The sequence below is a fragment of the Pristiophorus japonicus genome, chromosome 1, assembly GCF_044704955.1.
Source record: "Pristiophorus japonicus isolate sPriJap1 chromosome 1, sPriJap1.hap1, whole genome shotgun sequence".
Lineage (NCBI taxonomy): Eukaryota > Metazoa > Chordata > Chondrichthyes > Pristiophoridae > Pristiophorus > Pristiophorus japonicus.
This window is the reverse complement of record NC_091977.1, coordinates 233,898,936-233,913,465: the sequence shown is the minus strand read 5'-3', so window position 1 is coordinate 233,913,465 and position 14,530 is coordinate 233,898,936. Positions and strand designations below refer to the sequence as shown.

The 14,530-nt window shown below is 44.2% G+C and overlaps 1 protein-coding gene across 2 annotated transcripts in view; it reads right to left on the bottom strand.

Moving 5' to 3' along the window:
* hsdl2 (hydroxysteroid dehydrogenase like 2) overlaps window positions 1-14,530 on the bottom strand; it is a 142,978-nt gene that overhangs the window by 27,875 nt on the left and 100,573 nt on the right. The gene's annotated exons all lie outside the window — the stretch shown is intronic.

Sequence of the window (14,530 nt, the reverse complement as noted above, 5' to 3'; positions counted from 1 at the left end):
CAATACTCCAGGTGTGGCCTCACCAAGGCCCTGTACAACTGTAGTAACACCTCCCTGCCCCTGTACTCAAATCCCCTTGCTATGAAGGCCAACATGCCATTTGCTTTCTTAACCGCCTGCTGTACCTGCATGCCAACCTTCAATGACTGATGTACCATGACACCCAGGTCTCGTTGCACCTCCCCTTTTCCTAATCTGTCACCATTCAGATAATAGTCTGTCTCTCTGTTTTTACCACCAAAGTGGATAACCTCACATTTATCCACATTATACTTCATCTGCCATGCATTTGCCCACTCACCTAACCTATCCAAGTCACTCTGCAGCCTCATAGCATCCTCCTCGCAGCTCACACTGCCACCCAACTTAGTGTCATCTGCAAATTTGGGGATACTACATTTAATCCTCTCGTCTAAATCATTAATGTACAATGTAAACAGCTGGGGCCCCAGCACAGAACCTTGCGGTACCCCACTAGTCACTGCCTGCCATTCTGAAAAGTACCCATTTACTCCTACTCTTTGCTTCCTGTCTGACAACCAGTTCTCAATCCACGTCAGCACACTACCCCCAATCCTATGTGCTTTAACTTTGCACATTCATCTCTTGTGTGGGACCTTGTCGAAAGCCTTCTGAAAGTCCAAATACACCACATCAACTGGTTCTCCCTTGTCCACTCTACTGGAAACATCCTCAAAAAATTCCAGAAGATTTGTCAAGCATGATTTCCCTTTCACAAATCCATGCTGACTTGGACCAGATGTGATCTATGGTGTTTTATCTGAAATGTGACAGACACTTGTAAAATGTTTAAATAAAAAGCCAACAGACAGCTGTATTCTCCGTCTATATTTAAAAATGCAGTCTCGGGCTATGGGCATCACTGGCAAGGCTAACATTTATAGCCTATCTCTAGTTGCACTTGAGAAGGTGGTGGTGATCCGCCTTTCTTGAACCGCTGCAGTTCATGGAGGGAAGGTACTCCCACAGTGCTGTTAGGGAGGGGGATTCCAGAATTTGACTCAGTGATGATTAAGGAATGCCGACATGTGGCCAAGTTGGGCTGGTGTGTGACTTGGAGGAGATGGTGTTCCCATGCATCTGCTGTCATAAGAAACATAAGAAATAGTTGCAGGAGTAGGCCATTTGGCCCCTCGAGCCTGCTCCGCTATTTAATAAGATCATGGCTGATCTGATCATGGACTCAGCTCCACTTCCCTGCCCGCTCCCCATAACCCTTTACTCCCTTATCCCTCAAAAATCTGTCCATTTCTGCCTTAAATATATTCAATGACCCAGCCTCCACAGCTCTCGGGCAGAGAATTCCATAGATTTACAAACCTCCAAGAAGAAAAAATTCTTCCTCATCTCAATTTTAATTGGGTGGCCCCTCATTCTGAGACTATGGGCTCAATTTTCCCCAATGCTGTTTTTGGGCGTATTGCCAGAGTTACGTCCCTTTTTTTGGTCCCGACTACTCCAAAAAAGTAAGTAGCAAGCTTCCCTGTTCTAGTTTTTGAAATTGGCACCGGGCAGCCTGCCCTTTAGCTTTGTGGGGATGGAGCCTAATGTCTGCGCCGAAAAAAACGATGCTCCCCTTCTGCGCATGCGTGAAAAAAAAGGATGTTTTTGACGTAATTGCTAAGGGCACGGATGCCGAGTACAGCTCCTGGTCTGCATTCGGCCATTTTTAAAGAGCCAGTTGTGTGTCAGAACTTCAATTCTCATTGGAAAAATCAGAGCTACAATACAAAATGCAGCAAGGACCAAGAATTTCTTACAGGATGAAGTGGAGGCACTGGTTACTGTGACTGAGGCCAGATGGCACGAGCTGGACACCAGCAGAGGTCACATAAAAGTTTCACCAAAAGAAATGAAGAAATGCTGGAACCAAGTTGCAGAAGATTACTGAGTAATGGTGACCACCCCGAGGTCTGGAGGCCAGTGCAAAAAGAAATGGCAGGACCTTGGTCAAGTAGTATAAGTAATATTTTCATTTATTCAATGCAATTGCAATTCTAAGTGTGATCATCTGAAAATATCCCACCCAGCAGAAAGACACCATCTCTAAAAAGTTATATTTTCATCTTTGCAGAGGAAGGTGGCACACAACAAAAGAGCAATAACTTGAACAGGAGGAGGCCCGGCAAATCTGCACCCACTGACACACTTGGAAGACAGGGTCGCAGCTTTAATGGGTCCTGCCTGGAGAAAAACAACCACCACTGCACAAGCTGGGCCCACACTCGAGGGAGAGGGTAAGTCCTGCAAATTCCACAGTCTGGCTTTGCTAAATGTTACGTACTGCGCGGGCTAGCCATGCTTCGGTTCATGGGGATATCTCCATCAGCTACACTTCGGTTGATGCAATGTACTATCATTCATTGTGGTCCTTTAAATGAGCCTGCTGCCTGCACTGTGTGAGCCTAGTCATGTCACCCTGCCCCTCCTCTGCTGCTAACCATTTGTCTGTTCTGTTATATTTTGCAGAGTTTGTGGCCAACCCTGACAAGGTTGAAGTCGATGCAGAAGATGATTCAGACTCAGACGAGCCTGAAGAGGAGAACATCTTCCAATCCCACCTTCCAGACCCAAGAGCATGGTGTGAGGGGGAAGTAATGGATGAGGCCCCCACTGTTGTACTCACTCTGGAGGAGGTGCAGGTGCTGCCCATTGAGGTGCCAGCCCCTTTCCTGAGTGGTACGAATGTTGTCGGGACATTCCATGGTTTCCCACAGTCTAAGGCTGGGGATTCCAGTGGGGTGCAACAAAGCGCACCCAGGGCCCCACTGTCCGAGGCTGCAGGTCCCAGTGGGATGCAACGAGCCACACCCAGGGTGAGGAGGAGAAGGAGAGCTCGACTGTGCTCTCTTGAGGAGCAGGATCTAACAGATGTGGTTCAGATAATGGCAATGAGTGCGGAGAGCACTGACCTGACACGATCACTCCTGGACAACATCAGTGGTGTGGGTGATAAGGTATCGGGACTGTCGGGAGAAGTAACAACATTCTCACGAGAAATGAGAACACTGTCCGGGAATATGAGGGAGGGAATGTCTCAGGCAGCGGATACAATGTCAGTGCACATGGAGGGAGGGAATATTGGAGGTAGCTGATGCGCTGTCGGTGAACATGAGGGAGGGAATGTTGCAGCTAGTTGACACATTGTTGCTCAATAATGAGGGAGGGCATGTCACAGATAGCTGAGACACTGTCAGTGAACACAAGGAGGGAATGTTGGAGGTAGTTGAGACACTATCAGGGTATGAGGGAGGGAATGTCGGAGTTAGCTGCTGCAATAAGAGAACACGCCCAGACCCCGCGGTCATTGACAGAATCAACTACCACTCCCATTCCAATCCCCAGACCAGCCTCTGAAGAGGCCCAAGCCGGGCCTTCCACATTACCGCCTGCCCCCACCCCCCGCCCCTGCATCAAGAAGTGCACATTACCCGAGATGTTCAAGAGAATAAGCTTGGTACCAACCCGAGAAACGCTGCGCCTCTGCCTGCGGGCAGGGGTGAAGTCAACAAGACCAAGCGCAGCGGGCGGTCTTAGAATAAGGTGGAGGAGAGATGGGTGTAGCCTTTCTTTGCTGCTGCTGTTGTTGCTAATGTTGTCAAATTAAAAGCTTTTTGTAAGTTATGTAAATTTTCAAGTTTAAAAGTTTGTAAGTGATCTTAACTTTAATAAACATAAAGTTTTCAGTTAAGTACAAACAAGTGTTTGTTAAATTTTTGAATAAAATATATTTTAAATTATAACTGAATCATTTCCATTATTTACACAACTTTTAGAAGTAAAGAAGAATCATTTCCATTATTTGTTCCATTAACACATTACGGAACAGGTCCAAACAGTAAACATGGTCCATTTGGAATAGTTGTCGCTGAGCCTTCAGGCAGCAAAGCGTTTACGGATAAGCTGCTGGCGCAAGGCTCGAGCAATTTCTAAAGGGGCACAACGGCCCACCCTGCTCCGCCGTCGTGCTCCGGGTTCAGGTAGTTGCATGGTTTCCTCATCTTCGTCTTCCACATCATCTGATCTTCCTCCTCATCATCAGCCACTCTCACCTCAGGTGGTTCTTCTACTACCAGCTGCTGCTGACTCATGATGGCTAAGTTATACAGCATGCAGCACACAACAGTGAACTTATCGACAATCTCAGGGGAGTATTGCAAGTCGCCTCCAGAATGGTCCAGGCATCGGAAACGCTGCTTCAAGATGCCAATGGTCCTCTCTATTATGCTGTGCGTCGCAATGTGCGACATGTTCTATTCCCTATCAGCTTCTGTCCGGTTCATGCGTAGGGGTGTCATGAGCCAGGTGGCAAGGCCATACCCTTTGTCTCCCAGTAGTCAGCTCTGCCCTTCTGGCTGCTGCTGGTACATGGCAGATATAGCACTCTCGCGTAGGATGAATGCATCATGGGTGCTCCCAGGATATCTTGCATCAACTGACGTGACGCGATGCATGTCATCACACACGAGTTGCACATGAATGGAGCGGAAGCCTTTTCTGTTCCTGTACACCTCGGAATCCTTCAAAGGTGCTCGCACGGCGATGTGGGTACAATCAATACAGCCATGTACCATGGGCAAGCCAGCAATTCTGGAGAAGTCCACAGCCCTTTCACACATTGCCTGGGTGGTCATGGGGAACATTATGTCATCATTCCTCTGGGGATATAGTGCAGCAGTCACCTGTCGAATGCAGTTATGTGTTGCATGTTGAGAAATAGTGCACACATCCCCAGTAGTGGCCTGGAATGATCCAGATGCATAGAATGAAAGTACAGCTGCAACCTTCACTTCAACTGACAAAGCAGTCCTCCTGACCCTTCTACATTGCAGGTCTGCTTTTACTAACTCACAGATCTTAGTTATAACTTCTTTGCGGAAACGCAGCTAAGATGGATATGTGACTTGGAGTGGTGCAGAAGGAAGGGATTCAAATTCCTGGGACATTGGAACCGGTTCTGGGGGAGGTGGGACCAGTACAAACCGGACAGTCTGCACCTGGGCGTGACCGGAACCAATGTCCTGGGGGAGTGTTTGCAAGTGCTGTTGGGGAGGGGTTAAACTAATATGGCAGGGAGATGGGAACCTATGCAGGGAGACAGAGGGAAGTAGAATGGGGACAGAAGCAAAAGATAGAAAGAAGAAAAGTAAAAGTGGAGGGCAGAGAAACCACAGGCAAAAATCAAAAAAGGCCACATTACAGCAAAATTCTAAAGGGGCAAAGTGTGTTAAAAAAACAAGCCTGAAGGCTCTGTGCCTCAATGCGAGGAGTATTCGTAATAAGATGGACGAATTAACTGCGCAGGCAGCAATTAACGAATATGATATAATTGGCATCATTGACATGGCTCCAGGGTGACCAAGGCTGGGAACTCAACATCCAGGGGTATTCAACATTCAGGAAAGATAGACAGAAAGAAAAAGGAGGTGGGGTAGCGTTGCTGGTTAAAGAGGAGATTAATGCAATAGTAAGGAAGGACATTAGCTTCGATGATGTGGAATCTGTATGGGTGGAGCTGCGGAATAACAAAGGGCAGAAAACGCTAGTGGGAGTTGTGTACAGACCACCAAACAGTAGTAGTGAGGTTGGGGACAGCATCAAAGAAGAAATTAAGGATGTGTGCAATAAAGGTACAGCAGTTACCATCGGCGACTTTAATCTACATATTGATTGGGCTAACCAAACTGGTAGCAATGCGGTGGAGGAGGATTTCCTGGAGTGTATTCGGGATGGTTTTTGAGACAAATATGTTGAGGAACCAACTAGAGGACTGGCCATCCTAGACTGGGTGATGTGTAATGAGAAAGGACTAATTAGCAATCTTGTTGTGCAAGGCACCTTGGGGAAGAGTGACCATAATATGGTAGAATTCTTTATTAAGATGGAGAGTCACAGAGTTAATTCAGAGACTAGGGTCCTAAACTTAAGGAAAGATAACTTCGATGGTATGAGACGTGAATTGGCTAGAATAGACTGGCGAGTGATACTTAAAGGGTTGATGGTGGATAGGCAATGGCAAACATTTAAAGATCACATGGATGAACTTCAACAATGGTACATCCATGTCTGGAATAAAAATAAAACGGGGAAGGTGGCTCAACCATGGCTAACAAGGTAAATTAAGGATAATGTTAAATCCAAGGAAGTGACATATAAATTGGCCAGAAAAAGCAACAAAACTGAGGACTGGGAGAAATTTAGAATCCAGGAGAGGAGGACAAAGTGTTTAATTAGGAGGGGGGAAATAGAGTACGAGAGGAAGCTTGCTGGGAATATAAAAACTGATTGCAAAAGCTTCTATAGATATGTGAAGAGAAAAAGATTAGTGAAGACAAACGTAGGTCCCTTGCAGTCAGAATCAGGGGAATTTATAATGGGGAACAAAGAAATGGCAGACCAGTTGAACAAATACTTTGGTTCTGTCTTCACGAAGAAAGAAACAAATAACCTTCCGAAAATACTAGGGGACCGAGGGTTTAAGTGAGAAGGAGGAACTAAAGGAAATCCTTATTGGCAGGAAATTGTGTTGGGGAAACTGATGGGATTGAAGGCCGATAAATCCCCGGGGCCTGATAGTCTGCATCCCAGAGTACTTAAGGAAGTGGCCCTAAAAATAGTGGATGCATTGGTGATCATTTTCCAACAATGTATCGACTCTGGATCAGTTCCTATGGATTGGAGGGTTGCGAATGTAACACCACTTTTTTTAAAAAGGAGGGAGAGAAAACGGGTAATTATAGAACGGTTAGCCTGACATCAGTAGTGGGGAAAATGTTGCAATCAATTATTAAAGATGAAATAGCAGCGCATTTGGAAAGCAGTGACAAGATCGGTCCAAGTCAGAATGGATTTATGAAAGAGAAATCATGCTTGACAATTCTTCGAGAATTTTTTGAGGATGTAACTAGTAGAGTGGACAAGGGAGAACCAGTGGATGTGCTGTATTTGAACTTTCAAAAGGCTTTTGACAAGGCCCCACACAAGAGATTGGTGTACAAAATTAAAGCACATGGTATTGGGGGTAATGTACTGATGTGGATAGAGAACTGGTTGGCAGACAGGAAGCAGGGAGTCGGGATTAACGGGGCCTTTTCAGAATAGCAGGGCTCAGTGCTCGGACCCCAGCTATTTACAATCAACATCAATGATTTAGATGAAGGAATTGAGTGTAATATCTCCAAGTCTGCAGATGACACGAAACTGGGTGGCGATGTGAGCTGTGAGGAGGATGCTAAGAGGCTGCAGGGTGACTTGGACAGATTAGGTGAGTGGGCAAATACATGGCAGATACAGTATAATGTGGATAAATGTGAGGTTATCCATTTTGGGGGGCAAAAACACGAAGGCAGATTATGTGATTGGCAGCAGACTAGGAAAAGAGGGGTGCAACGAGACTTGGGTGTCATTGTACATCAGTCATTAAAATTTGGCATGCAGCAACAGCAGGCGGTGACGAAGGCAAATGGTACGTTGGCCTTCATTGCTAGGGGATTTGAGTATAGGAGCAGGGAGGTTTTACTGCAGTTGTACAGGGCCTTGGTGAGGCCTCACCTGGAATATTGTGTTCCGTTTTGGTCTCCTAATCTGAGGAAGGGCGTTCTTGCTATTGAGGGAATGCAGCGAAGGTTCACCACACTGATTCCCGGGATGGCTGGACTGACATATGAGGAGAGACTGGATCAACTGGGCCTTTATTCACTGCAGTTTAGAAGGATGAGAGGGGATCTCATAGAAACATAAAATTCTGACGGGACTGGACAGGTTAGATGCAGGAAGAATGTTCCAGATGTTGGGGAAGTCCAGAACCAGTGGACACAGTCTAAGGATAAGGGATAAGCCATTTAGGACTGAGAGGAGGAGAAACTTCTTCACTCAGAGTTGTTAACCTGTGGAATTCCCTACCGCGGAGAGTTGTTGATATCAGTTCATTGGATATATGCAAGAGGGAGTTAGATATGGCCCTTATGGCGAAATGGATCAAGGGGTATGGAGAGAAAGCAGGAAAGGGGTACTGAGGTGAATGATCATCCATGATCTGATTGAATGTTGGTGCAAGCTCGAAGGGCCGAATGGCCTACTTCTGCACCTATTTTCTATGTTTCTCCCACAGTCTGCATCACTCAGGTGCAGGTATGAACACCTGTCTCGCTATAGCCGATGTGGGCAAGGCCTCCTGCCCATCATCCTACGTGCTCCGAGGTTCCTCATGCGATGACGTTGAATCAATTGTCTCCTCCGCAGCACCATCATGCAGAAGGCTTGCATAACGTATGGCATTGTCAGTATTGCCCCCATGATTAAATTGTACCTTTGCAAGAAGCTCAAAACAACAGGCAGGACAAGCTTCTTTGTTGTCTCTCTCCCAAAGATCGACACCCTAGTATGAACCACACCCAGGTCTGAGCATGCGAATAGGCGTGCTTAGATCGTGCGAATAGGTGTGCTTAGATCGTGAAAAACCCTCCCAGCATCACCACCAGCACCACGATCCCCACGCTTCATTTGATGCTTCTTTCTGCATAGTGTAAGGGTTCTCATCCCTTCAGTTCAGCTTCCACACACCCCCACCCCCATGTTTCTTTTAAAGCAGAGACCCGAGCCCGTGTCCGGGCGAGGGACCGATTCTGCTAACCGACACTGCAACCCACAATTTGGAGACGTTCAGTAACATGGCACTTTTTTTAAAAAATCCAAAATTAAAGAATTGCATGAACTTCCATTTTCTGCGGTTTCAGTTGGAAATAATTAAGCTTGATGATGCATATTTAATGTGTTCTTGACTCCCCCCAAAACTTTGTATAAAAACAATGGTGTCTTTCTGTGCCAATTTTTTGATAGGCGCTGGGTTTCTTACGTGGCCAGGTGTTTTTTTTGGGAGTAGTCACATACACCGTCCTAGGAGAAATGTAAATGGCCAAACTTGCATAAATCTGAAAACCTGGCACAGACATCAGGTTACACCCCCATGACGCAAGAAAAAACGAACCTAAAAAATCGTAACTAACGCTGGCGCACAATCTTTAGGGAAATTTGGATTTTCAAATTTCGGCCCAAAAAAGCGGCACACGCCAAAAAAACAGCACAAATCACTGGGGAAAATTGAGCCCCATGTCCCCTAGTTTTAATTTCCCCCTATGAGTGGAAACATCCTCTCTGCCGACACCTTGTTGAGCCCCCTCATTATCTTATAAGTTTCAATAAAATCACACCTCATTCTTCTCAACTCCAATGAGTATAGGCCCAACTTACTCAACCTATCTTCATAAGTCATCCCCCTCATCTCTGGAATCAACCTCGTAAACCTTCTCTGAACAGCCTCCAATGCAAGTATATCCTTCCTTAAATACGGAGACCAAAACTGTACGCAATACTCCAGGTGTGGCCTCACCAATACCCTGTACAGTTGAAGCAGGACTTCTCTGCTTTTATACTCTATCCCCCTTACAATAAAGGCCAACATTCCATTTGCCTTCCTGATTACTTGCTGTACCTGCATACTAACTTTTTGTGTTTCATGCGCAAGGACCCTCTATACTTCAGCACTCAATTTTTCTCCATTTAAATTATAATTTTCTATTTTTTCTGCCAAAGTGGATAACCTCACATTTTCCGACATTATACTCCATCTGCCACATTTTTTCCCACTCACGTAGGCTGTCTATATCCCTTTGCAGATTTTGTGTGTCCTCCTCACAATTTGCCTTCCCACCTACATTTGTATCAGCAAATTTGGCTACAGTACACTTGGTTCCTTCATCCAAGTCATTAATATAGATTGTAAATACCTGTAGTTGAGGCCCCAGCACTGATCCGTGACACCCTACTAGTTACAGTTTGCCAACCTGAAAATGACATTTATCCGGACTCTCTGTTTTCTGTTAGTTAGCCAATGCTCTATCCATGCCAATATATTACCCCCAAATCAGTGAGCTCTTATCTTGTGCAGTAACCTTTTATGTGGCACCTTATCGATTGCCTTCTGGAAATCCAAATATACCACATCCACTGGTTCCCCTTTATCCACCCTACCAGTTACATCCTCAAAGAACTCCCGCAAGTTTGTCAAACACTATTTCCCTTTCATAAAACCATGCTGACACTGCTTGATTGTATTATGATTTTCTAAATGTTCTGCTACTGCTACCTTCATAATGGACTCCAGCATTTTCCCCAACGATAGATGTTAGGCTAACTGGTCTACAGTTTCCTGCTTTTTGTCTGCCTCCTTTTTTAAAAAAAAAATAGGGGCGTTACATTTACGGTTTTCCAATCTGCTGGGACCGCCCCAGAATCCAGGGAATTTTGGTAGATTACAACCAATGCATCCACTATCTCTGCAGCCACTTCTCTTAAGACCCTAGGATGTAAGCCATTAAGTCCAGGGGACTTGTCTGCCTTTCGTCCCATTATTTTACCGAGTACTACTTCATTAGTGATAGTGATTGTATTACGTTCCTCCCTCCCTATAGCCCCTTGATTATCCACTATTGGGATGTTTTTAGTGTCTTCTACAGTGAAGACACAAAATATTTGTTCAATGTCTCTGCCATGTTCCTGTGCTCCATTATTAATTCCCCAGTCTCATCCTCCAGGGGACCAACATTTACTTTAGCCACTCTTTTCCTTTTTATGTACCTGTAGAAACTCATACTGTTTTTATATTTCGTGCGAGTTTACTTTCATAATCTTTTCATTTTCTGAGACGTTCTTGACTGGCTTTTAAAAGTTTCCCAATCCTCTGGCCTCCTACTAGTCTTGGCCACATTGTATGCTCTGGTTTTCAATTTGATACTATCCCTTATTTCCTTAGTTAGCCACTGTTTTCTTTCCCATTAGGATATATTTTTGTTGAGAGTTATGAAATATCTCCTTAAATGTCTGCCACTGCTCATCAACTGTCCCATATTTTAATCTATTTTCCCCAATCCACTTTAGCCAACTCTGCCTTTGTAGTCTCCTTTATTTAAGCTTAGGACACTGGTTTGAGATCCAACTTTCTCACCCTTCAACTGAATTTGAAATTCAACCGAATTTGAAATTCAACCATGCTATGATCACTCATTGCTAAAGGATCCTTTACTAGGAGATCATTTATTAATCCTGTCTCATTACACAGTACCAGATCTAAGGCAGCCTGCTTGGTGGAAAGGCTTTGGGGGAGATGCAGTAGAATGTTCCTTATTCCTTATAAAAATAATTCAATAAGAATCTAATTTTTACAACTTGCATGTATGAAACTTTAATTTTAAAACCGCACAAATCGACATTTTGGTCTCAAGGGTGATCACCCTGAATGACATGAACTTGCACATCTGTTTGCATGATTATCTTTACTTTAAAAAAAAATCAATACAATGGGATTTGTGTGACATGTGGAATCTACAGAACATTTTCAAAATCAAATACATCTTAATAGAGGTCATTCAAAATAAAGACAAAATTATTACATAGTACATAATATTTACAGCCCAACAGGTCCATGTCTGTGTTTATACTCCACACAAGCCTCCTTCCACCCTTCCTCATCTAACCCCATCAATAATATTTATGACCACGATTTTACCGCAGAAACTCCATTTTTTATTTTAAAATAATGACACAGAATTTATGGTCAGCGGCAAAGCAAAGGCAATCGATGCTGACCCCGAAGAAAGTTGCCCAGAGATCTTGAACAAAACAACGATTGGGGCTCTCACATGGGGATAAGGTAGAACCTGAAATATCATGAACTTGCTTTTTTTAATTAAAAGTTACTTAAAAATTTTAATGTTTTAATCATAATGGAGAAATTTGACACTCCACAAAATTAAAATTAGTTTTTCAGGGCCATACGTTTGTTTAGCAATGTGCTGTTAAAACCCCAGTTACACCGAATCCAACAAGGCCTAGCATTTAATTGGGTATTTTCGTCAGGTTCACAGATTGCTGGCTTTGGGGTCGGGGTGGTGCAGCCTGTGTTGGAGCAGTGAATGACTGACCGCAACTTCGGGATTGCTGTGTTCAGACGTGCATGTGCAACATCCTGAAGTTGCAGTAGGTTTCAAAGGGGTAATAACACAAATTCCGGCCCACTTTTAGAAGTTTGCATAGTATTTCATGTTGACAAATTTTCTGTTTTTAAAAATTTAACTTCTTGTAATAATGAATACCTGGTTTTTGTATAAAAACATTAATTGATATTACAGATGTCTGTGAGCATTGCTCAATAGTAAATTGGAAACACATTGGAGCACAATTTATTCAAAGCTTTGCTGAATGTGATTATCGGACATTTAAAAAGGACTTGGAACTGGATACTGCAACTAAACTATAGTTGTTGAGCCACTGTTCAACAATGCTGAAGGTGTCACTTTTATTCCACTCCATGACCTAATAACTGTCACATGACTACAAGACGCTACCAAAGGAAACCTAATAGGCTAAAGGTCAGCAAGACATCTGCATGTGCTGCTTTCTCCAGCCATTCGATGAAAGTCAATTAGTGATGATATCAGGTTCGCTCTCACTCAGTTTGAAATAATTTCTTCAGTGATGTCACTGCAATAGCCGCTCACATTTTAGTCAATATCAGGCTGACTCCACTTTTACTGATCGCTACCATTTTCATCTTGCTAATACTTCTGTAATGCAGATGATGGGATGCTCATTCAGTGGCACAGCCCTCGAGTCCTAATGTGCGATGAGCATCAGTACCCAGGGTCCTACACATCACACGAGCTGTTCATCTCAGCTACGTTGCTGCTAAGATCTGGAAGAGTGGGGCATCAATAGGCCAACATGGCACAAATGTACTACTCAATAATATTAATAGATCAGACTGGTCATTCCTAAACCACAATACCCCCACGGTTAGAAGACTTGCACAATTCATGGCTTCATTTTAAATAAAAAACAGTCGAATGTTCATTTTAATGACACTTATTCATCTACTTCAGGTTATGTACTTCCACATTCAGAATAATGGTTTGGATCAACTGGGGAAAGTTGACCACCACATGGTAGAATTCCTCTGGACATGGTATAAACAGACAAGTATTTGAATCCTTTTTCAGTCCACCGACTAGGGAAACTGGTGGCAAAGTTTTATGTCAATCAACTAGCAAGACCTCTCTTTTGTCAAAATTATTTTGCTTGTGGGTGACTCTCACAATTCTGGATTTTTTACCATTTTTCCGGTTAAGCAACACCTTGATTTCAAAATTCTCATCCTTATTTTCAAATGCCTCCATGGCCTTGCCCCTCTCTATCTCTGTAATCTCCTCCAGCCCCATAACCCCCAAGATGTCTGCGCTCCGCTAATTTTGCCCTCGAGCATCCCTAATTGTAATCGCTCAACCATTGGTGGCCGTGCCTTCTGCTGTCTAGGCCCCAAGCTCTGGAAGTCCCTGCCTAAATCTCTCTGCCTCTCTTTCCTCCTTCAGGACGCTCCTTAAAACATACCTCTTTGACCAACCTGTGCTAATTTCTACTTATGCAGCTCGGTGTCAAATTTTATATCTCATAATACTCCTGTGAAACGCCTTGGGTTATTTCACAGCATTAAAGGCGCGATATAAATACAAGTTGTTGTTGTTGTAGAAAGGATTTTGGTTTGATTTACATTAAGTTAAACCCAACTATCAATGGATTGAAATTACCACAGCAGTCAGAGGGTTGGGTGGGGAGGGGGGTAGCAATGTGCATTAAAGCTTAATGGAATGTTGCGACTCACATAGCACTTTGAATGGAGTCTCATCCCAGACTCTCAGCATCAAGATGGTCTAATTCATTTGAGAACAGCAAGGGAAAGTTTCTCCCAAAGGGAGCGGGCAATACAGCAGGCTTGATTGGCAGAACTTCTGACCAACCCTGGGTAGGAGGGGGGGATCAGGAATAGAGAAAGGACTCCAAGTGTGGTCTTACCATTGTTCTATATCCAGTAGTTAATCAGTCCTTTGAGCAACCAGTTTTACTGTCATGTTTCTTTTATGAAATCAACTGCAGCCTCTTCAGCATCACAATAAGACTTGCATTCTATGCAGCACCTTTCACAGCCTCAGGGGGTCCGAAAGCACTTTACAGCCAATGAAGTACTTTTTGAAGTGCAGTCACTTGTTGTCATCATTGAATCGTAGAAATTTACAGCACGGAAGGAGGCCATTTCGGACCATCGTAATCGTAGGAAACGTGGCAGCCAATTTTCACACAGCATGCTCCCACACACAGCAATGTGATAATGACCAGATAATCTGGTTTGGTGATGCTGGCTGAGAGATCAATATTGGCCAGGACACCGGGGAGAAGTCCCGTGTTTTTCTTTGAAATACTGTGGTGCCATGGGATGTTTTACGTCCACCTGGATAGTGCAGACAGGGCCTCAGTTTAACATCTCATCTGAAAGACGGCACCTCTGACAGTGGAGCACTCCCTCAGAACGGAGGTGTCAGCATAGATTTTATGCTCAAATCCCTGGAGTGGAACTTGAACCCACAACCTTCTGACTCAGAGATGAGTACGCTACCCACTGAGC